The 23427-nt window shown below is 38.6% G+C and overlaps 1 long non-coding RNA gene across 7 annotated transcripts in view; it reads right to left on the bottom strand.

Moving 5' to 3' along the window:
• Positions 1–23427, bottom strand: part of LOC307188316 — a 530117-nt gene that overhangs the window by 52925 nt on the left and 453765 nt on the right. The window lies entirely within an intron of this gene.

The raw sequence follows: 23427 nt of genomic DNA, 5'->3' as shown, positions 1-23427 counted from the left end.
AAAGGAGTCTTATGTTGAACTATGGAAAATGGATATAAAGAAAGACATGAGTGCTTCCCTGGTGGCGCAGTGGTTGAGAGTCCGCCTGCCAATGCAGGGGACACGGGTTCGTGCCCTGGTCCGGGAAGATCCCACATGCCACAGAGCGGCTGGGCCCGTGAGCCATGGCCACTGAGCCTGCACGTCCGGAGCCTATGCTCCGCAACGGGAGAGGCCACAACAGTGAGAGGCCCGCGTACCGCAAAAAAAAGTAAAAATAGAAAGACATGAGCATATCCAACTGGTGCAAAAGGAGTCTGTAGAGAAACCTGTTGGACATCATTTCAGACCTTCTCACCCTCATCTGTCTCTACTTTGTTTGCTACTGAGCTCTGTAAGGATGCTAACTGACTTCATGCAGACCCACCTGTTAAGTTCTCACCTCTCCTTCCCATCTTCCCTGTGGCCTCAAGATATGACAAATCCAAGAAGCCCACTTCACCATTCACACATAACAACAATGGAACATAAGGGAGTTAGCATCCTTTGGGGTGAACCGTAGAGCAAATGGGGTCTAGATAGGATCCTGAGGTTAAATTTCCTCCTTGCCTCCCTCTAGACAGATGGTTCTGAGGTTCAGTTTCAATCACTTCTTCAAGAATGGCCTTAGAGAATTGAGCAGTCAGTTGTGTGAGACTTTCTGTTATCAGCTTTCCCCTCCTCCCTGCCTCACTCCCTCTGACCTTCATTCTCGACCCTGGGATTGGACTCCCTAAAAAGTACTCATGAAAACACCAGTTTCTAGGACAACAAGGCCAAGACAGTGGATCAGATCAGTGGTTTTAAAATTTTTTCTCCGAACATCCTAAAAGAAGTTGTAAATTATTTATCCTTTGCACATTTTTAACCTGACATCTAAATAGTTTCATAATAGTTGAAAAGATGTAATTTCTGGTATAGTGCTCCCCCCAATTTTGCCATAACATAAAATATCTTTATCCTTTAGAGCCTTTTATTGATTACCCTATTACATTTATATCTCTATCTATCTGTCTATGGATGTGTATGTTTATATAGATTCAAATACACACCCACACTGAAATTTTAAATTTTATCTCATTTCCTGTGACCAAAGGGTCTGAGTGCTATTTTTTTTCTAATTTATCATTATATTCATTCATTTATAATTAATAAAAATAATATGATCAAATTATAAATTATGATAAGTCATGAGAAATACCAGTAATATTTCATTGATAATGAGAAAATTTCAATTCTAATGAGATAAATTATGATCAAGCATTTCCTATACATGTAAGATAAAATAAATAAATATAAATGCTGTTAAAATCTAATTGTCATAAGAGCTAACATTTTTAATAGGAGGTAAAATATTAAACATTGTATTGAAAGTCAACTACAGTTAAAAATATTAAACATTGTAAATAATAAAATAAAATAATGAAAATAATGAAATAATAAAATAAAATAAAATTACAGTATTCCTGTAATTAGAATAAAGATTTAATAAAAGAAATTTTAACCATTTTAATGAATCAAACGCAAGAAATCTGAAAAAAAAAATCAGAGGAAAGTTTTCTCCATGGGTTTTTGTCCAGGGTATCTTGAAATGTTCGTTATCCTAGAAAGTAGTCCAGTAATATTGAAAAGATTCTGTGTTGCTGATCCATTCAGCAATTCAAAGGCGCGTTTCTTTCTAACAAGTGATGCTTTCTAATGCTTCTTATTAAGGATAGTTGATAATAATTTGTTACATTATATGTGAAAAAAATTAGTGGATATTATTTTCTACCAATATGCCTTTGTTTTCATAAGGTTATCCCTTCACAGCAATTCATTCTTTAATAAAGATCAGGAGATGAAACAGGCAAAGTTTTTAAAGGAAATGATCATTTCCATCCTGAATTAGTTTTCTATTGCTGTTGTAACAAATACCACAAACGTAGTAGCTAAAAACAATACCCATTTGGGAATTCCCTGGCCGTCCAGTGGTTAAGACTGTGCTTTCGCTGCCATGGCCTGGGTTTGATCCCTGGCCGGGGAACTAAGATCCCACAGCTGCATGGCAAAAAAAAAAAAAAAAACATTTATTATTTCTCAGTGTCTGTAGGTCAGACATCCCGCAGGCTCTGCTGGGTCTGGTTGGAATCTCTCAAGGCTGAAATCAAGGTTTTAGCAGAGCTAAGTTTTCTGGATACTCTAGGGAGCGTCCATTTCCTTGCTCATTCAGGTTGTTAGCAGAACTTATTGTCAAGCAGTTGTAGGACTGAGGTCTGGTTTCTTTGCTGTCAGCTGGGGGTCATTCTCAGCTTCCAGAGGTCACCTGCATTCACTGGTTTGTGATTCCCTTCATCTCAGAACCAGGAATGACAGGTTGAATCTCTGTCACTCTCTGAAACTCTCCTACCTCTTCAGTCATTGCATCTCTCTGACTCTTCTGCCTTGAGCAAGCAATTGAGGGAAGGAACCTGATTATGGTCCAAGAAGAGCATTCAGTGTTCTTCCACTTTTAAGGGCACTTGAGATTACATTGGGCCCACCCAGATACTCCAGGGTAATCTTCCTATCTTGAGGTCCTTAACCAAAATTCCACTTGCAAAGTCTCTTTTGCCACATGCTGTAACATACAGGTACCTAGCAGCAGGGGGGGCTAAAATGCTGTCTACCACATGCACCCAAGTCATTTTATCATCAAAATTCTAGTACCTTGTTTCATCCTTAAAAGAAGTATACACTCTAAAACAGAAAAATAGAAGAAGCCCTATGAGATTATAGGATCCTGATTTCTCATGAAATGAGGATTGCCCTGTTGAGCACCCTGGGTATTTTCTGTAGTAAACCGTGCACCATAGTAAGATGAACAATCCGTATATAATATCTGTCTTTTGTAAGAAAAAAAAAAGTTAAAACATTCAAACAATTTATCAGATAAATTTATCTTGAGTTGGATATACCTGTTATTGAGGATTTAAACATTGAATTTCTTAAAACTGTGCCCTGGAAAATCTTGGACTCTTCCAGTATTTGAGCACTCCCTGTGCAGCCCCACATATGGAAGACCACTGAATGGTAACATCTTTAGAAACCATTCTACTTCTAAGTATTATAGGAGTTTGCAATTCTGTCCCTGAATAGATGAAGCATTATTATGTTTCAAGGCAATTATTCAAACCAGGAAGGGAATAACCTGTCAAGCCAAATATTTTGAAGTGGGTAGATCTAAAGCCCTCATTATATGGGAATCTTGTAGCTATAAACCATAACTGAAAAGGCTATCAGATAAAAACTATTGGTTGAATTCTCTGGTTAGGTAATGAAATAACTAATGTGACTGAAAGTGTTATCACTAAGTAGATAGCTTAATTGAACTGATTAAAATTGAATTGGATTAAATTAATCCACTGGTGGGTTTTACACTTGATGTTATAACTCATTGTATTACATGTAGGCAAAGCCCATTTGAGCTTTCAAGATATAGCAAGATATTTTTCCAGACAATCAAGTTAGCTAAAAGAATTAGCTCTGAAGGCACTATTTGTTCCTGTTCTCTCTAACCTAACCACATGGTCAAGCAAATAGAAAATTCATAATATCAAGCATTATATGACTAGTAAGCTATTTATTTGTTGAGCCCATTGTAAAACAAGGATGTGGCATTAACTGTCTATTTTCCCAGATCATAATGGCTAATGGTCGGTTTATTTATTATTAGAGTAGATACAGCCAGCACTGGATGTTCTTCTTGAACCATAATTGGACTCCTTTCTTCAGTTGCCTATTCAATGGAGGAAGCTATGGCATCTTGACCTGCACTGTCCAGTACAGCAGCCACTAGACCCACATGCTCCTAAGCACTCGAATTATGGTTACTCTGAACCGAGATGTGCTGTAAGCTTAAAATACACACTGGATTTCAAAAACTTAGCTCAAATAAAATCATTGAAAATATTTCATTAAAAACTTGTTTTACTGATTATATATTAGATAATAATTTTATCTATATATGGGTGAATGAGATATATTATTGCAATTAAAATCAAAAGTCTCTCCACATATTTTAATATGGCTTCTAGAACATTTAAAATTACATATGAGTCTCACATTATGTTTCTATTAGATGGTGCTAATCTGGGCCATATCAAGTCTCAGAAAGTCATTCAGTTGTGCTGCATGCATGCCTGGCAGTCTCATTTTACGACAAGTGCTCAGTCTTCCTGAAAGTCTCCCTCCTCGACTGTCCAGCAGAAGCAGAACCACGATGGTTCATCACCCTCCATCCCAAGACTCGTAGCTCAGAAGAGATTGCTGGTCTTTCATTCTCTTCCTTTTGTCCAAGACTCACTTAGAGAATCAGGGGCTCAAATATTATTGGTGCAAAGTTGTCTTAGGGGGATAAGTAAAGTTTAGCTACACAAGAAATCAAAATATTCCTGAGATCAGATCTTCCTGACGAGTATGAGGTTTTTAATATTGATTTTTCATCCCAGTACTTCCTCTTCCTAAACAAGCTGACATTTGCTGTCCTTTCTTCATTTCCCAAGGCAACTCCAAGCAGAACTTTCTTTTTCTTTATGAGGACAAGTTAGATATGATTGAAAAAGAGTAATTAGTACAGAACTGCCTATACTGTCAGCACTAAGTAGAGGTGAATTCCATCTTTGATTAACATCTACAGCTTCTGAATAACTGCTTCTTAGATAGGAGGTCAGGCTGATGGACAGCAGCTACTACGCTGCTATGTATACAGGCTATGCTGCAGGCTGCTATCCTATACAGGGTACACTGTACGCAATGGTGACCGCTGGGCTACTGAGATTTGTCAAGTAAAGGGGTGGGGGTGGGGAATTGCAGCCAAAAATATCAACAGGCTTGTTTCACTAATCTTCTTGGGAACCTGTCAAAATTAGTCTGTAAAGAGGAAATAAGTAGCAAGGCAATATCAGATTAAAAGGACTTGAACCCAAGTCAGGAGCTTCTGCATATAGTAGTAGGGTACATTGAAGAGCCATGATATGTATAGGAGTACAGGAATGTTAATAATGTCAAAAATATCACGAATTCAAGAAAAAAGCCAGAAAAAAATATATAGTGGAACAAGGCACCTTCAGTGATACTGGAGTCTGTTGAACATATAACTTTGAGCTACACACACAGATCCAAGATCAAAGCAAGGCTAGAGTCCAAACCAGGCAAGCTGGAGGCAGGCACATGAAAAGAAGAGGAAGCAGAGTGATTATTTGTCAGAAAATAAGTGGACAGGTTAAGTAGATGGAATGAAACAAATAGTGGGGAAAACAAAAAGGTGACAACATTCAGAACAAAACAGTAAACAATCAAACAAACACAAAGAAGTTATACAGAAGCTGATGTGACAATTAAGACTGGAATATTGCATTTAAAATTCCAAAGAAATTTTCAAGTAACTAAAACTAAAGGTGATGATAAAGCCAAGTGCCAAATAGATATGAGGCACCATTATGAAGGAAGAATCTTAATAATAAGTCCTATAAAGACAGAGGGAAGCAGAGTCAGTCTGAAGAGAGAGATGGAAGAAATGTAACAAGTGGCAGGTGGGGACTAAGATGGGCAGATCCTGACACTTAGAGCTCTCCAAGTAGGGGTCCTGGTTGACCCGTCACCTACAGTCGTTTCTCAGTACCTACAACTTGGCAGTGGTTGTATATTTCACTGGATCATGAAAGCTTTTAAGATTTGGGGGTGGCGTGGGTGACAGGTAATATCCTGGCTTGCATTTTTTTTCTCCTTTAGCTCAAAATACTGCAGGAGTTGATGCACATTCTGACATCATTCCCTGTGGGGATTCAAATCAGGAGAAAGCCCTGTCTAGGACTCTGTGGTCCTTGGTCTTATTCTGCTGCTCAGTGATCAGTGATGGTCACGGAGAAAATCAACAAGTGGAAAGAAATCAAGTGCGTCCAATATGAAGCCAGAATGGACAGCAGGACCACAGTTTACAGATTAATCATTGTTCCATCATAGACCCTTAGCTTAGGCTGTACAAAAAGGAATAAAGTAGTTTATTTTACAAATTTGTCACATCATTGCTTAAGGAAGCAATGAAGTCAATGAAGAGCATAAAAACTGCGCCATTCAAATGGCATTTCGTGCTATAACCAAATGTATCATTATGTGATAAATTTGGATGATACGTTAACAATCATCTCTGATGTAGCAAAGGAATAGCTCAGATAGCTTAAGAAAATAGGCTAGTTAGTTCTTTGCAAACATTACTGTGCATTCACCTGGAAGCCTTCTTAAAACAGATTGCTGGGCTCACCCTCAGAAGTTCTGATTCGGCAGTTCAGTGGTGGCACCTAAGAACACACCTTCCTAACAAGTTCCAGATGAAGCCAACGGTATTGGTTCAGGGACCTGACTTTGAGAATTACTGATATAGTCAGCAGGCCAGTCAAGACTATGATCATGGCCCTGTCTAAATTCATATATTTATGTATTCTAAGGAGACATTTTTCATTTCTCCAGACTTGAGAAACAAAGATTACTTAATAGTTCAGACAAGTTTGTTTCATCAGGGGCCTTTCTGGGTGAGTTAATTTGACAAGACTCAAGACTCCCACGTCAAAAGGCACACTAAGAAGAAAACTGCCTGTCAGTGTCACTCAGACTGCCTGCTGCCTCTCCTCTCCGTGATATAACACTTACATTGCTCCTCTCCCGCTATTTCAGGTGCGCCATTAGGATAACGTGGATTATACTTCGGCAAGCCCCTATCTAGATATTACATCCGAATATGTCACTAACAGGAAATGGAATCTGCTACAAGAAATGATGCGGCACGCCAGCCAGACTTATGAAAATAGATATCTGCCTTAGCCAGACACAGAGAAAGATAACCCTGAACGTAGGTTAAGTCTGCAGTACACACACATTCTTGATTGTGTCAGGTTCATTAGAGACAGTAAATCCAGCGAGATTTGAAGGAGAACTGATTATGAACGTTTGCCTTCTATTGAATTCCATGGTGCCTGTGAATATTTACCCTGTGCCCCTATGTCAAAGCCTCAGGCAGAGAATCTGGAAACTATTCTCCTGAATGTTACTTGGGAGTATACCGTCAAAGTTTCCCAGCACAAGGTCTAGGTGTCTTTATTATCACTGTCATTAAAAATGTATGTGTCTGTTTTCATGTGGCAAGACGACAGGTATATACAAAACAAGATGCATCCATACTCCATGTCCTTGAGGATCTCTAATACAAGGACAAAGGCAAGCACTGATTTGCAGACAATAACCTAATAAAGCGGGTTAAAATTAAATTTGGGGGTACAGAATATAAGTGAAGAATAGACGTTTTTTGTGAAGCAATGAGCTGGAGGGATCGTTTTCTCTATTGGGCAGAATTTTTTGATAGATTCGTGATTAATGTATAATACACAGGTACTGTCTACCCTCCCACTGCTTCTTCCAGTTTGCCCGCACAGGTTCCTTGTCCTGGGAAGGAGTCAAAAAAAGAAGGGAAATGCTCAGCAAAGTTTTAAGTATATACACATGAATTATTTTCAGTTCTACTATTGGTACTATTATTCTAAATGTGGTCTAAAAACTGGTTTGGCCAGGAAATGATTTGGCATTTCCTGAGATTTTACTGGAAAGAAAGCCTGACCAGGAGAGAATAAATTGTAGTAGAACTCCATGGGGTTTGAGACGGAGAAGGCATTATGAATATTAGTATTTGCTGAACTCCAGATTCAACCCAGTTGCCCCCAACTCACATCCAGCCACCTGCTGGCATCCTCACAGATCCTGATACCATAGGACTGCACTGACCGACGGTCTCATCTAACTAAAACTGACTTAGCAGTAAAGCTTAACTGCTTTAGGCCTAGAGCCAGGGTATTCAGAGCACCTGACAGGCATCAGCCACTTAGATATAGGCATGAGTCTGCAAACTCTCAACTCTCTGTTGCAGTCCAACATGAGGAATAATTTATGTTGGGTCTCTTTTGAAAACTAAAAAACTCGGTGGAGTCAGCTCTATATAAATGGTTAGTTCCTCTGACCCTTCTTATAGGTTAGACCTTGCACTAACGCCACAGTCCATGTTATAAAGGATCCTATGTCCTTTCCTGCCAAGAATTACTCCAGCCATAGGCCTTCATTAATGAGTTCAAAATCTACTTAGAATAAGACAGGAGATTTGCATCTTCTCATTTTACTCCACCTGAGCTTGTGATTTTCCATACTTTCTAGAAGTCAGGAGGGACCACACACACCAGTACCACCACTGCTACTACTGATACTACCACTTCCCCTAGGTCTTCTTCCTTCTCCTATTCCTTCTTGGTACCTTTCTTAAAAGTCTGTACTTACCATTTACTCTCATATAGATTTTTCACAAATTGATTAGGCAGCTATAATTTGTAGTATACCTTAGGGTAGAGTACGCCCACATCAGTGTATATAGGTCAAGCTACATAGGATTAATACTTGTGACCCAGTGTTGTCCTATGTCATGATGCTTCAGTCTCTGGTGTATTAGCATAATCCACAGAAACAGAACCAGTAGAATATAGGATGTGTATATATATATATATATATGCACACAAACGTAATAGAATATTCTCTCTATATAACATAAGTCTCTCAATAGATAGAGAGAGAGAGAGAGAGAGAGAGAGAGAGGAGGCAGAGAAGTCCCACGATCGCTTTCTGCAACCAGGAGACCCAAGAAAGCCAATGGTACAATCCCAGTTCAAGTCCAAAGGCCTGAGAACCAGGAGAGCCTGATAGTGTAAATCCCAGTCCAAGGGCAGAAGATCAATGTCCCAGCCCAAACAGGTAGGCAGAAAGCAAATAAGGATGAATCTCTCCTTCCTCCATCTTTTTGTTCTATTCAGGCCTTCAATAGATTGGATGATGCCCACACAAATTATGGAGGGCCATATGCTTTCCTAAGTCCACTGATTCAAATGCTGATCTCATCCAGCTGCACCCTCACAGACGCACCCAGAAATAATGTTTAATCTGGGCACCACTTGGCCCAGTCAAGCTGACACACAAAATTAACCATCACATCTATTTAAGTCTTCCCTCAGTCTTCCCATGTGAAATGGTAGACTCTACCCTGAAATGTATGCTAACTTCTCTTTGGAAGTCATTTCTTGTGCTTTATTTTTTAATACTTATTTTATATAAGAGTATAGTTGATTAACAATGTTGGTTAGTTTCCAGTGGACAGCAAAGTGATTCAGTTATACATATGCATGTATCTATTCTTTTTCAACTTCTTTCCCATGGAAGTCATTTCTATACTAGAATAACTACCACAGTTTTCTTGTTATATGCATGGAGCAGAACTGTTATAAAATAGTTCTAAATAAATTTAGAGAGAGAAATGTAAACTTTAGAACTAAAGGAGTTTATCAATTTTGAAGGCCTCATTTTACAAGGCCAGAGAAAGGAAGTCTCGTGGCCAAAGTTATTCACTGAGAAAATAGTCAGTGAAGACGTGATAATAGATTTCCAGACACCCCCCCACCCCAGCCAATTTTGCTTTCCGTTTTAGGAGCCAGATCAATCATGTCTAATCTATATCATAAGGTATAAATTGAGTGACTTCTATTTCTAAGACAAAGATAATCAAGACACCTTAGAATACTCAATCTTATTCATAATTAGAATTTGTAATGGTTTGTCCTCTACACCAGCAGATGTAACTGACATAAAAGATAATCAGCTAAAGCTACTACAGTCAAAAATTTTCAGGTTTCTTATTAAGAATATTCAAAGAATTTATTAATGATGCAAGTGTTTTTCAGACCAGTGAAGGTATTCCTTACACCAGTAGCAAATTCTGTCTGTTCCATCGCTGCCTTTTTTCTTGAAGAATTAGAGTTATTAAGTACAACATCTGCACAGAACAGGTTATTTGCTTTTCAAATAACTTCAGCAGAAAGAGATATTTGATGAATTAGTAATGTGTTTGACCTTGAGAAACTGATCAAAATATCTGGTTCTTTTGTCCTTTACTTTGATGCCTCAGTAACTTTTGCAAGCTGGATTTTACAAGCCCCTTAGCAATTGGTTTTGCAACTGTGTTTTTCCTTGTATATAATACATTACTTCACTGCCAACAAAACTGCTGGGAAAAAAAAATGTAAGTCTGAGTAACCAGTAGCCTCTGCAATCATTATAGATGCCCAATGGGTATTTCAGGGTCCTCTAATTGAAAACTAATTTTATAAATCTATTTATATGTGATGAAAATTAACAACAATAACTCTAAAGAATGAAGAACCAGACACATCAGCACAGTTGAAAGTTAACTTCTAAGACTTTAAAAGATGTTCCTACATCTGTAACTTCTTGTTCTTTGTCCAGAAAATTTATTTTCTAGACAATTACCTCTATGGGGAACACCCAGGGCTGGAGGGAACAATTTTACAGAGCCTTGCTGTTATAGAGTCAGCACTGCTAGCTATTAAATAACAGGTGGCAGGCTGTGATTTATATGTGGAAGTCACACTATGCAGTCATCCTATGGAGGCCCTGGCCCTCAGGAAAGAAAGGCAAGGATGGTGCATCAGTTACTATAAAACTAAAGCATCTTGCTTCTTTTCTTAGTCCAAATGCGCTTACCTGTTAAGCTATAAAAAATATAATCCGTGAGCCAAGATACAAAATCACAAGTGTACACTCACTCCACGTACACATAACACTCTTCAGTTCTTTCATCACCTTTTACTTGTTCATTGCACATTAAAACAGAAAACGACAGCCTATGCTGCTTTTTTCTGCAAGAGGCACTTGGCATTTCTAAGTGATGTGTGTGGCCGTGAGCCACAAGGAACTTGGACCAAATGTTTTCATTGAATGGACAAGTTCCAAAAGTTTATTCAAACAATGAGTATGACTTTTTTGAGATTTGGGGGAAGTTGTTCTTATTTTGTATTAATTTGCATTTGGTATTTGGTGTTTTTAAAAAAATTTTCAAAGAATACTGGTTATGTTCAATGTTTTATGTAATTCATGTAGCTCATCAGTTCTTTGGGGATTATAAACATATGCTGGGTAGACTAATTTCCTAGCTAGTCTGATACTCCCCCCAACCAGGGAACACTTGGAATCATGTAGGAGTGTTTGGAGTTTTGGGAGATGACACTGGAATTTGTGGAGAGAAGGTCAGGAACATAATACATAAGGCAGTTCTGCACAGTGAAGTGTTGTTCCCCCACAAATGTCTAGAATGCCACTCTTGAGAAATAATACCTAAGGAACCTAATCTCTGAGGAAAAATAAAAAACAATTTACTTCTGGCCGTCATCTCCTTAATGGGCCCCTTTCCACTGTTAACGGCATGAGCATCCATTCTATCCTGTAGCTGGGAACCCGTGGTTCTGGAGCAAAGTACAATGAAACAAAGCCATTTAGCAGATCCCTGTGAGATCTGATTGGCCACCAGATACACTCCAGCCCAAACAGAATTTTCTAAAACTTATGGAAGGTGCAAATGCATAACTTCCTGCAACTCCTTCCTTCAGTTTCATGCTACATCTGCCAATATGACTTGATAACAGTGAGGAAGGATGAGGAAACAGTATGAGAAAATTGTCACAATTCTGGGAGAAATGCATCTCAAAAGTTTTCAGTTACAACTTTCTCAGCAAGTAGGAAACTCACGTTAAAATATATCTTTTATATAAGAATCCTGCTTCTTGTTTGATACTAACAGTGATGATGAACTCAGTACCATCTAGACACTTCTTCAGTACTCTTCTCCTTTTTTTATTATTACTTTTAATTGAAATATAGTTGATGTATGATATTATGTTAGTTTCAGGTGTATTACATAATGATTTAACATTTGCATACATTATGAAATTATCATTATCACAAGTCTAGTAACCATCCGTCCCCATACAAAGTAATTATAATATTTTGACCATATCCCTTATGTTGTATATTACAGCCCTATAACTTATTACTTAACTGGAAGTTTGTACCTCTTAATTTCCTTCGTCATTTTTATCTACCCCCTCACAGCCCTCCCTTCTAGCAATCAGCCGTTTGTTCTCTGTATCTGTGAGTCTGTTTTCATTTTTTTGCTTGTTTATTTGTTTTGTGTTTTAGATTCCACTTATAAGTGGTATTGTGCAGTATTTATCTTTGCCTGACTCATTTCACTTAGCATAATACCCTCTAGATCTATCCATTTTGTTGCAAATGGCAAGACTTCACTTCTTATGACTAATATTCCATTGTGTGTGTGAGTGAGTGTGTGTGTGTGTGTGTGTGTGTGTGTGTATAAAAAATATCTCCTTTATCCATTTGTCTATCAGTGGACACATAGGTTGCTTCCATATCTTGGCTACTGTAAATAATGCTGAAATGAACATAGGAATGCATATATCTTTTCTAATTAGTATTTTTGTTTTCTTTGGATAAATACCCAAACATGAGATTGCTGGATCATATGGCAGTTCTTTTTTAAATTTTTTGAGAAATCTCACTCTTCTTGATGTCATACCGTGGACCCTCATGGCAGAAACAGAAACCCTCTGGTTTCTGTTTCTGCCAAGTCCTATTGTCCACAGTGAGGACAATTTTATATATATATATATGTGTGTATATATATATGTTCATTAACTTAAACAGTATGAGTTTCCAGTATATTAGCACAATCACAGAGTAAATGTTAAGTTCCTACATCATTCGGGGTTCACTTTTTCATTAGTTCCCATTTATGGGCCTGGAGGAATAAGAAAGTATATTTAGAATTCTATTGAAGACATTATGATAACTAGAAAAAATCATTCCTTCTTTTCAGACTCTCTTTATGCTTTTCTGGGAATTGTTTCTGTCCCAAACTCTTTATAATTCTTCTCTGTGATCCCATGGTTAGCAGTGCCTTCCTGATCTCTCCCACCCTCACTTCCAAACTCAACTGGTGGTAGTTTCCTTGTAATTTTTTACGTTCTCCACAGTTCAGTGCATCTCCCAGGCTCAATGCTATCCTCCCTGTTATCCAAGTTGTCTCCTCTCAGCTATTTCAACATAACTCAACAGAACACCGCTTCTTTTCTGTGCTAAATATGGCTTGTCTGAGGAAAAAGAAACTAATTGTTACAACTCCTGCACAGAAGCCACAAAAACTGTGAGAAGCTGCTTTCTACTGCTCCAGGCTACAAGCACTGCAGTAGGTCTCTGTTTGACAACCTCACGGCAGGAATCGCTGTGGGGAAAGGAGGAAAGTAAAATAACAAGGAGATTGGAGTCAAATTCCTTTTTTTGTTTTATACCAGATCCCCTAATAAGAGTCTTACCTTACAGAAAGTCACTTTCATATCCTGGGCAGGGCCCTCAGCAATCACCTGTGGATTATCGCACAGCCTTTTTGCTAGCTTCCTAGTGCCAGGCTGCCCCTCATCGAGTGCTTAAACACCTGGGACAGAGTAACTATGGAATGTCAGTTTTCATATTGGAGACGGGAAATAATTAGAGGTAGATTTTATACCCAACTCAAAAGCCTTTTGTGTTGAGTCTGGGCTGTTAAGTTAGCAATGATTTATGTGAAGCGGGGCCAGAAGCAGAAATTTGGAGATATCCAGAGCGCATTCCCCCATATCCAGGCTTTTGTGAGAACAAGCTAATTGGGGGGGGGGGGTTCATGCTGAGGGTGAAGAAAGCAGAGCTGGCTCAATAGTGAAGCAGATATGGCTTGTTCCTGCAAGATGGTGGAGGGTCAGAGTTGGAACTGTGTCCCACTCCTACATGGCGCCCCAAATGACAAAAGGACCCATAATAGCACGACCGAGGTGACAGAACACAAAAAGGCCATGATGTTGGAGGCATGGGGAAAGTGCAGGTCTTCATACTTGGAATGCAGTGAGTGTAGCAGGCTACTACGGTGAAAAGACCATGCGAGCTTTATAATTCTGGGAGCATACTGGGAATAGCCACAATGCACTAAAGACCAGAAGCCTCCTTCCCGCCTTGCAGTTTTTACATGAATCTCGGGGAGGCTCCCCTCTACCAAAAATGGCTGAAATAGTATTTCTTGACACCTCTGGTAGATAGAGGTCAAGTCCGATTTATTTGATTTAGAAAGTAAAATTAGGTAATGTTTCCCTCACTTGGATAATGGACTCTAAATTCATAGCTACTATATCCTATTCTCAGCATTATACTCTCTTACTCAGAAACCTTCACAGGCTCAGAGAACTTGCTGTGTTAAATCTTAGCCCTGTAGCTAAGTGTTCAGAGACCTCTAGAGTTAATTCTTACCCTAATTATCAGAATTTATTTTCTCCGTCTTCCCAACTGTCATTCTCTGCTCTAGTCTGCTCACCCTTTACTTTAGCCCCATGCACCACTATTTACTCCTTCCCTGAACTATGACAGTTCTTTATCCCCATCAACTAGCACATACAATAAACCACTTTACTTACACAGTCTAGAATTAGATGTGGTTACTCCGTTAGGGTTAGAGTTCTTAACGAGGTTAAAAGTTCCTGTGGGGCAAGAATCATGTCTTATATTTTTGTTACCTTCACAGAGTGTAGCAAGGGGTTAAGCACAAAATAAATACTTCTTCATTGATTGTATTATCTGTAAATGATTCTCATCTGAAGTCGCATCTGGGTCAAGTATCTCATTCAGGAAGAAAGCAGCCATGTAGGGTAATAAACTGACATAGCAAAAGTTATCATGGTAGAAAAGTACAAAAGACGATTGGTGGTTTCATCCGTAGAACAGAGTTTAAGTGACATGGCAGTTATGAGAACTGGATTGACCTAATTCACCCCTTAGCTCTGTCAGGTGCAAGTTGCTGCTACCTGGGTGGTGATCACTGTTATTCCTGTTCTGAGAGAAGAACTGAGGCCCAATGAAAGGGGCCAGATGTTCAAATCCCCTAACCCCTAACAATACAACCAAAAGCATCAGGTCCTGAGCCTGTATTTTCCCTCAGCGCTACCTTAGTAATTACTAAAGCAAAGGAAGTGAAAACTTGGGGATATAAACAGAGGTCTTACAGAAAGGAAAAGACCAGAGATAACTCCAATAAATTATTTTGGATCCCTTGATGCATTTGGGAAAAGGCAGTAGGGAGAGATGTCTCCTTTGCCTTGCAAATGCTAAACCAGAGAATTACTGTTGTTTATTGATCTCATTTTTGTGTAAGCTAATACTAAGGACATATCTAGCAATGTCTGCAGCTGAATAATCACCTTTCATATATGTCTTAAAAAGCAGAACCAGAAATCTATTTCAAAAGACAGGCACATTTAAAAGATGAACACAAGTAGCTTATCACTGTACTGATGTTGTAATTCAATTAAAACGCAGACAGGAAAAATTAGTACTACTTTTGAACCTGCCTTTGCTATACCCACCGTATCACAGGAATTCTGTGAAAATGACTGGCTCTCACAGGTCTCTTTTTTTCTGCTAACCTTTCTTGTTATGAAAGGCATAAGACAAGAACAGGCATTGATTGGGGAACTGAAGCTCTCCCATAAAAGATGAGTATGTTGACAGAAATACCATCAGTTCCTCGGCAAGCAGGTCAAATATTCCTTAATCTCACTTATGTCAGGGGATTGCACGACCACCCTCGGACAAGGACAGCCAATATTACCTTCGTTGGGAGTCAGACCTGTTGAAATGTGCGGGCGAAAATGACAGACTGAACTGAAGAACAGCAGTGCCTCCCTCAGACACACAGCCGCATGTCTGGCTCTATTTCAAACCCCAAACCAGCTATATTTTCGATTTTACTCTCTGACATTTACCAGAGGGAAAAAGATACATAAGTAATGAGGCAAAAGGGCATGAAGAGCTGGGTGTGTATCTTTACATTACATTAAGAAATGAGCCTAGCAAAAAGTGTGCTGGAGTCCAAAATTAAAAATGAATTAAATGAGTATCTGTCACATTTGTCAGAGCAGCCTCAATAAAGCCAGCCATTCTCAATGTATACACAGGTAGTGGATTTTTTTAATGCTTTGCCCTAGCAAGACTACCCATTTCCTTTCACTGTATCACGCTGCACATTATTTTAGGTTGGTATGTAAACACCTGCGTCCCTGTCTGTCTCCTCCAACTATTTTATGTTCTTAATCACAACGGCTGTTGTCACTATCAGCTGCCTGATATTTACTAGGCACGGTATGAGTACCGTACATGCATTCTCTCGTGAAATCTTTAACAAAGATCTTCCTCATTAAGTATCTTCACCATCATTTTATTAAGGCAGAGATGTTCAGCAAGGTCACGTAGCACATTAAGTGGTGGAGCTAGCTTCTAGAGGGCAAAATCAAGTCTCTTTTCCTTTCCGGCCTCCCCCTCAGACCCGTAGCACGTGTTCTGCTTCCTCTGAGGTCCTAATAAATACGGTGACTGACTGAACAGAACAACAGGTTAAAGCATCATTAGTGAAGCCTCATTAATGTGACTGCCAGCGTCTAAGGAGATAAACCATCACACCAGCCACTTCGTTCTGGAGTTGCGCGCGCGCGCGCGCACACACACACACACACACACACACACACACACACACCCTTAGACCACATTATTTGAGGCTTTATCATCATGCAGGGTCTGATTTCTGATCATGCAGAATCACTGAACCAGAACTTTTTTTTTTTTGCATGATCCCCAAGAGGGTATCTGCCACCCAAGCTCAATCAGAATCTGATCCAACATCTATGATTGTTGTTTGCTAATGAATAGGTATTTAATTTCCTGGCTTTTAAGGCCCAGAACACTGACTTTCCTCTCGGGATTTCCTTGTCCCAGAGTGGCTGGTGTGATAAGCAGCAGTGCAGGTGGTCAGGATTCTAATTATACTCTAATGAAAACTACTATTTACAGTTGAAAGGCACCTCTGTAGTCTGGCCTGGCTCCAAGAACTTGGACTTTCTTTATGCTGTTCCACATAAAAAAAAAATTAAAAATAAACCTCTTTCAGTACCTGTATGAGGTGCTTCAAATGTCATTACCATCTGTAATTATATGGAGAATCCAATTAGCACAGCTAAGGAATCAGATTGCTGTGTACCAGTTGTACATGTTGACTATGTTGGCTATAAAAAATATTATAGCGGGAGAAGCTCACGTAGTGGGTGATTGTGTGCATCTTGTATAAAGCTCTAAAAAGCAATTAGAATGTAAAAAGTAATGAGGAATAGTAAGAATAAATGAGTTTCACTGAAGGACTGGCATTTCACAAGCTTGGTGCTGAGCTTCTTTTGCTTCAAAAAAGTAGGAGAAGATTATCCTCAAATGAAAAAAGACTCATATAACATTGAAATAAACACTGAAGACCTATAACGATGTTCTGGTGGAGACGTATGATCGTTTTCGTGCTCACTGTGCAGTCTTGACTCGTGTTGCATAAAAAAATGGGTGAACCCTCCACAGATGCTGAGAAGTTGCTGGGAAAAGACAGGGTGTCTGGACCACTAGGAATGTTGGAATCGGTGAAACAGAGCCTTCCAAACCCCTTGTGATATTCATCAGAGCAGTTACATGAGTTACACTAAATTATGATCCTCTTTCTTATCAATGCAGGAGTGATAAATGCAGAACTGTCTGCCAGCTTATTATACGGTCAATAGCTGTGAAAGGAATGGAAAATGACAGGAATAAATAACATAATATGATCAGTTAGTGGCACACAAAGACCTCTGGGGCTGTGCTTGGTATGATAATATCTGGTCTCCTGAGAGCCACCTTAGAAAGATTGACTGTTGTCATAGATTAAGTTTGATTGTGTGAAGGACAGAAAGCATCCCTTTTTAGATGCTAGGTAGGTTTTGTCTATACTGCTTGCCGTCTGAAGTAAATGGACTCTATATCCTAGTGCCTTGATATACACTAAATTACTATGCCACGTGGAAAAAAATAGACAAGTTTTCTAATCAAATTATAACTTCTTCCTAGATAGAGTTTGTGATTGTTAATTTCCTTCTAAAATATCTGCAAAGAGTCATGTCTATAGGAAATAGATACCCAATAAATGCTCTTTGCTGGATTCTATATATATATATATATACACTGTATGAGAGTATGCATAATAGTACATCTTGTCTCATGAAGAGTTCCTGGTCCAGACACAGACAATAATCTGAATTTTCAAATTGAAGTAAGTGGTTCATATTAAACAGCACACCAAATTACACTGTCTGGTTTAAATGCCAGTTGACTTATTATTGTAAGCTTCTTGAAGATATTGTTTGATTCTCTCTTTGTATCTTTCACATCATCATGCACTGTTGAGACGTTCTTTCTTCAAAACTCTCTCCTCTCTTTTTCTCATGACACAATATTCTTATAGTTCTCCTCTGACTTCAAACCATACTGTTCAGTCTGCTTTGCTGACTCCTCTGTACTTTGTCCTCCTCTGTCTCAGAAAGGTCCCTGGCCAATTTCATATGCCTCTATGGTTTCACTTCCACTCATATAACCCTGGCTTTTGAATACATGTCTCCTGTTGAGTCATCTCCTGCCAGAAAAAACATTTGTAACTGCTTGCTAGGCAGGTCCTCCTGATTTTCTAGAGCCAGGTAAAAACCAGCCAATACTGAACGTATTGTTTTTCCTTTCCACACTAGATCTTCCTCTTAATCCAAATCCTGACTCTTGGCATCACCATTTATCCAAAAGTATAAGGCAGACGCCATCATGTCTCTCTCCCTTCCCATCACTCAGTCTAAGTTTCTAAAATCTGCATTGCTTCTTTCTCTGCACCCTTTTACTATTGCCTGGGTTCAGGACTCCAGCATTTCCCTAAAGATTTCCTATGGCATCATAACGAATGTTCCTGCTTCCAGTGTTGGCTCACCATCTTAACTGATTTATCAACATACTGGAAATCGGATCATGCCATTTTCTGCCCACTCTTTAGTGGCTCTCCATCTCAAAGAAGACAAAAACCAAACTTGTAAGTATAGCTTACTTGTTCCTCCCCAATATGGCTACTCCCTGCCTTTCTTACTCCATAATCTTCCATTTCTCCATAAATCACGTAGTTTTACCAGCTACGTACACACCTTTTCTCAAGTGTTGAAAATAGTTATTCCTTATCTGCTTGGTAAACTCATCTCCATCCTTCGAGACTCTGAACAAACATGATTTCTTCTCTGAAACATTTTTTGGATGCCTTCTGTCAAACCTAGACATATCTTTCTCTGTGTTTACACAGACCTCTCTGTAGGTTTCTATTAGGAGAATTATTACACCATATTGAGACTATTTATCAGTAGACTATAAGATTCTTAAGGCAAACTCCCATTTCTTGGCCAATTCCTCATCTTCCTAACTAGCATAAGATCCACATATGGTAGAGCTCAATCACTATTTGTTGAATAAATCAATACATACTGCCTTTTCCAAATTTTTAGTTGATTGCTAGTGTATCTTTAGATGGTTATTCAAAGGTCTGTCTTATCCCTCCAGGTAGTTACGCTGGCTCAAAACAAATATTATTTTTGTGCATTTTTCTTTAGGAAGGAGAGAAAGGGCAGTGCACCAAAATGTTGTGGTTTTCATTTGTTTCCGTTTTTCTGTTTGCCTTCCTCCCATAAATATTTATTGAGAGCTTCCTTCATATGACAGACAGGGTGCTTAAAGCTGCACAGAAAGATGTGATGGTATGCAAGATGATTTCTGCATGGAAATATAATGTTACAAGTTAATGTGTGATCAACATCATAAGAATATAGCAAGTTAAGAGTTACAGGCGTTTAGAAAAAGAGGAGCTGAGGACTCCGAGGACGTCAGAGAAGTTTTCCTACCAATGGTGACACTGAACTTGGGCCCTGATACCTCATTAAGGTTCCCTTACTTGGAGAACGATGGAAGGGCAAGACGATTGTGTGTGGGGGCGGGGGGTGGGGTGGGGGGTGGGGTGGGGGGTGAAGAGGAATGAGAGCAGTAAATTTCTTTAGTGAATCTACAATAATACATTCTCAGTTGGGTATCTGTAAATTAAGGGAAGTAGTGGACCCTGAGATCAGGAAAGATAAGAGAGCTAAAATTGCAAAGATCTTCCATACAGCTGGGACTTGAGTTTCTAAAGCCATGAAAGTGACACCATAAATTTGTCTTTTAGGACCATTAATATACTAGTTGTTTATAGTATATTTCAAACAGAGTTAAAATCAATTAAAAACTATTATATCAGTCCAGAGTATAAAGTTAAAAATATCTTTGTTAAAGTGGTTTCTTAGGTATGAAAGTAAATGAATTTGAATTTACTCAATATACATGTAGAAAACTGGTTTAAATGAAAAGTACTTACTCGCATAAGATTTAAGAAATATAAATAAAGTTCTTTTCTTGTATACATGACAGAGTAAGAATTAAATATATGGTAGCTCTCCAAAGTTTATTTAAAATATAAATACCCTAATTGCTCGTGTACCCTGTAGTCCCACGTTCTTCTTGATAACCAGTTACTACAGAGAAGCATGGCTACATGAACAAATCCTTATCATAGGATAGTGGCTAACACAAAATTTTCTACAAATAAAGCAGCCTATAATTAGGGACTGTGATTAGGTTCAGCTTTTTTTCTTTTAATCAATTTGCCTCATTGCTGAAATGTTTCTCTTTGTAGATAACAACAAAAAAAAGTGGCATATCATTAAGAGCTTGGAATTAGAGAGCTCCACCATGTTCCAGTTCTGTGACCTTGGACAAGTCAATTTCTTCAAAGTCTGTGTGTATCAGTTTCTCAACCAACTTTAACACACTCTAAGCATTTCACTGTATACTGTGTGAAAAGTTTTAATGCTTAATAAGCATATAGATCTAAAAGAAATAAAATTTTAATTCTTAAGTTTTTCATTAGTGAAACAACTCCATTGTCTATAATGGGAAAATGACTAAAAACTTGTGAATGAATTATAAAAACTCATATTTTTCCTCAAGGTATTCTTCAATTGAGAAAAGACTGGTCATATATTTACCATTAACCACAGCATATTTAAACTTCTCTCCCTGCAGTCTCTTAATAATGCAAAAGTTAAGGTTGCATTTCTCAAGAACAGGAACTTCAAATATCACAAGAGGGTTAAAAGAACAAATACCCGTAAAGAATTTAGAACAGTGAGTGACCAGCACATAGAAAACGCTGGAGAAGGATGTGCTATTATCATCATCACTGCTAAGATGGAACAGTTTCTATTCCTTCATAGGCCTTATTGAAACTGCCTGCTTTCTTATGTTTACACATAGGTCAAAATGTTCCAGAAACAGGTTCTGAGTCAGATGCCAGATTGCAAAAACTACTGTTAAGAGACATCATATATTAGTCATATTCAAGTTAAACCAGCCTTGATATAAGGTCCATGCTTCAAAGAGCAGGTTTCCTGAGGTGACATGAAAGTAAATGTAGGGCAATGGCCTCACTGACTTCATTGAAAAGACGAAGCCAACCCAGAACACAATAGTTACAACATTCACACCAGGGCTCATTTTCTCTTTCTTGCTCCTTTTGTTCTTAATGTTTTGTTTTATTTTGTTTCTCTCCAACAAAAGGGAAATCCTGAAGTTTTGAATTCAGGAATTTCAGAAATGCTGATTGTTATGGGCCGTATTCTGTTCCCCTAAAATTCATACCTTGAAATTCTAACCCTAGTACTTCATCATGTGACACAATTTGGAAATAGGGTCTTGAAAGAGATAAATAAGGTTACACAAAGTCATGAGAGTGGGTCCCAGTGGCCTCCCAGTAGTTAGAATGGGCATCATCAGAAAATCTACAAACAATAAATGCTGGAGAGGGTGTGGAGAAAAGGGAACCCTCTCGCACTGTTGGTGGGAATGTAAATTGATACAGCCACTATGGAGAACAGTATGGAGGTTCCTTAAAAAACTACAAATAGAACTACCATAGGACTGAGCAATCCCACTACTGGGCATATACCCTGAGAAAACCATAATTCAAAAAGAGTCATGTACCAAAATGTTCACTGCAGCTCTATTTACAATAGCCAGGACATGGAAGCAATCTAAGTGTCCATCAACAGATGAATGGATAAAGAAGATGTGGCACATATACAATGGAATATTACTCAGCCATAAAAAGAAACGAAATTGAGTTATTTGTAGTGAGGTGGATGGACCTAGAGTCTGTCATATAGAGTGAAGTGAGTCAGAAAGAGAAAAACAAATACCGTATGCTAACACATATATATGGAATCTAAAAAAAAAAAAAATGGTCACGAAGAACCTACGGGCAAGAGGGGAATAAAGGCACAGATCTACTAGAGAATGGACCTGAGGATATGCGGAGGGGGAAGGGTAAGATGGGACAAAGTGAGAGAGTGGCATGGACATATATACACTACCGAACGTAGAATAGATAGCTAGTGAGAAGCAGCTGCATAGCACAGGGAGATCAGCTAGGTGGTTTGTGACCACCTAGAGGGGCGGGATAGGGAGGGTGGGAGGGAGGGAGACGCAGGAAGAGATATGGGAACATATGTATATGTATAACTGATTCACTTTGTTATAAAGCAGAAACTAACACACCACTGTAAAGCAATTATACTCCATTAAAGATGTTAAAAAATAAAGAGGAGACTAGGACACAAATGTACACAGAGGAAAGACAATGTGAAGACACCGGGAAAAGATGGCCATCTATAAGCCAGAGAGGCCTCAGAAAAAACCAACCCTGCCAGTACCTTGATCTCTGACTTCTAGCCTCCAGAACTGTGAGGAAATGAGCTCAATTGTTTAATCCACCCAATCTATGGTACTTTGTTATTGTAGCCCTAGCAAACGAATACACTGATCTAATAAAGTTTTGAATTAAGATATAAATTATTTTTATTAGGATAATTAAAATCTCAGTAGAAATTAGATAAAAGAGCGAACTGTTAAGAGACCTCAGAGCTATGTTTAGTGAGAGTGAAAACAACAACAGTCATAATAGCTTTATGGTAAATTCTATAATACAGGCTCAGATAAGCTCAGAGAGGTTAAGTAACTTGCCCAACATCACACAGATAGGGATTGGGGAAATCACCAATCAAATGCAAGCAGTTTAATTCCGGAGTCCATGATGTTAACCAAAACAAAAATGAAAAATTCTAATCAACTTTGGGTTTAGAGTGAATCAGGGGTTGCTACAAAGGGTGACATAAAAGCTTGAAAAGGATATTTCAGGATCCAAAAGAAAATATGAAGGACAAGTAATTACAGGGACACAGAATAATGTGAGATAGGTCAATTTCACACCAACTTGTGACTGTAAGATACAATGCTGATTATGCATCTTTGCATCATTTAAAGAAACATAATGCAGTTTACATACAACTTGGAAGAAAATCAACAGACAGGAAAGAAAGACTGCAACTTAGAACAGGTGATATAGAAAGAGAGCTTCCGATGAGTGGTAGGAGGATAAATTTCATGTTGGTGCCTCTCATACAC

The sequence above is a fragment of the Stenella coeruleoalba genome (genome assembly GCF_951394435.1).
Source record: "Stenella coeruleoalba genome assembly, chromosome: 6".
Classification (NCBI taxonomy): domain Eukaryota; kingdom Metazoa; phylum Chordata; class Mammalia; order Artiodactyla; family Delphinidae; genus Stenella; species Stenella coeruleoalba.
Note: the sequence above shows the minus strand (reverse complement) of the source record. Positions and strands in the feature narration are given on the sequence as shown.